This window comes from Trachymyrmex cornetzi, unplaced genomic scaffold (assembly GCF_001594075.2).
Source record: "Trachymyrmex cornetzi isolate Tcor2-1 unplaced genomic scaffold, Tcor1.1 scaffold422, whole genome shotgun sequence".
NCBI classification, from domain to species: domain Eukaryota; kingdom Metazoa; phylum Arthropoda; class Insecta; order Hymenoptera; family Formicidae; genus Trachymyrmex; species Trachymyrmex cornetzi.
The window spans coordinates 1,206,497-1,207,596 of record NW_017298983.1 but is presented as its reverse complement, the minus strand read 5'-3'; positions in this window follow the sequence as shown (position 1 = coordinate 1,207,596).

Here is a 1,100-nt window from a genome sequence, read left to right as displayed (position 1 = left end):
GGGGGGGGAGAGAGAGAGGAAGAGAGAGGGGGGGGAAAGAGCGAGAGAGGGGGGAGAGAGAGAGCGAGAGAGAGAGAAAAGGACAGGGTACAGATGAAAAGGAAGAGGAGGGAGAAATGAAGACGGTGAGGAGTGGGTGGGAGAGTAAAGAACGAAGGAATGGGGGACTGAGGGAAATTGTGAGGTTGAAGGAGAGGATATCGAAAAAAAGAAATATAAAGAAAAAAAAAGCAAAGGATGAGCGGTAGGCCTAGTGACAGCATGAGATGGGGTGAGCGAGTGATGAAGGAAGGGATGCAACCTCCCAGTAATTGTGAATGGGGATTCGGTTTTCTGATCGACTGTTTTGTATGCGAGAGAATATCATTGCATCTCACTCCTGAAAAGTAAGAATATCGCGAGGTCTATGGGAATAACTGTAACTATAAACTAACGTTATAGCAATAAACTCTTACTTGTCGATGATGCTTGTATTTTATAATTGTAATTAACCCTCATCTGATCGGTACGTCTTCTTGTAATTAAAGGAAGATTTTATATTCGAACTATTTAGCACAAATTTGCGATCAGATAAAACAAAAAAATTTTAGATATAGGTATATTTAAAACTTTAAATAAGTGAACGCGCAAGATAGATTCTACAGTTTCAGTTTTATTTTTTTAAATAGAAACTGTAACCTGGTTATTGTTAAGTAAGAATAATTCGATATCTCTCACATTTCTGTACAAATTATAGATTTTAATCTAAACATTGTATATATCTTGTTTCTTTAATATTAATTCTAGTTAATTTTGTATATTTTGTAAAATCTATTTTTAAAGATATTTTAAATAGAATTAGTCAAAATCATCGATTGATCAAATTTATTTTTCATATACAAAGAAGGTTATAAATATGTTCAATTAATATTTAATAATTTATATTTATTATTAATGTTGAAAAAGTGAAAATTATTAAAATCATGGTGTAAATTGTAACGTGTATGATTAATGAAAAATCGAACATTTGATATATTTTGATAACGCCATCTTTCCGCGATATCCAAAAGTACGATAGACTTGGTATAACTTAAGCCTCGGTAAAAACGAAAATGAAACAT